Genomic DNA, 1057 nt, shown 5'->3' with positions numbered 1-1057 from the left:
ACTGAAAACTTGTTTACAGAACTGTTTGTTTCCTCTCATGAAGGTACATTTGTATACCGAATGGTGTTATCCACATCTAAGACAGACAGACAGATAGATACCGAGAAGTGATTTCTCCAGCTCCCTTGCTGAGCTGGCTGATCCTTCACTGGGTGTGACTGATATGCAAGTCTTGTTCATGTTCTCTCACATATTGCCTCCAGTATCTTTCACTCTGTCACACCTCCCTGTCTCTCTCTCTTTCTCTCTCTTTCTTTCTTTCTCTCTCTCTCTTTCTTTCTTTCTTTCTCTCTCTCTCTCTCTCTCTCTCTCTCTTTCTTTTTCTTTCTCTCTCTCTCCTCGTTTTCACTTCAACAGTCTGCTTTCTCAATGTCATTCACTCTAGCCGACAAGGCCCGTGGTGCTGGGCTGATTGAGAGATGACATGCTGATGAGGACGGTGGGGGTGGAGGGGGTGGAGGGGTTGGGTGGTGGGGGTGGAGGGGTTGGGGGGTGGGGAGGGTGGAGGGAGTCAGATGCCAGAAGAGGAGTCAAATCTGATGTGAGAGGGATGAGAAGGGATCTGGTGCAGGGAGAGGGATTATCGTTGGGATTTCACTCTCTCCCACTCACTCTCACACACACACACACACACACACACACTTCCCCCTGAAAACCATTGACCTCCTGAGACCTTGTTTGATGAAGAATGACTCCCTCTGAAGTTGCAATTTCCTCTGGGTCTGTTTTGAAAAGCATAGCAAGCAACAGAGAGTGGGCCAGTATACATGAGTCTACTGCATTCATTACATCACACAGATCAGAGATGCCATGAAGCACAGAGGCAGTAGCAGGGACAACCAGGTGTCCAGGTAAACCAGCCAGAACCAACTGACACACACACACACTCACTTACAGACACACACACTCTCTCTCTCTCTCTCTCTCTCTCTCTCTCACACACACACACTCATTATCTCTCTCTCTCTCTCTCTCTCTCTCTCTCTCTCACTCTCTCTCTCACACACACACACAAACACACACACACACACACACACACACACACACACATCAGAGA

Source organism: Argentina silus, assembly GCF_951799395.1.
Source record: "Argentina silus genome assembly, chromosome: 18".
NCBI lineage: Eukaryota > Metazoa > Chordata > Actinopteri > Argentiniformes > Argentinidae > Argentina > Argentina silus.
The sequence above is the reverse complement of the archived record's forward strand: the minus strand, read 5'-3'. Positions refer to the sequence as shown.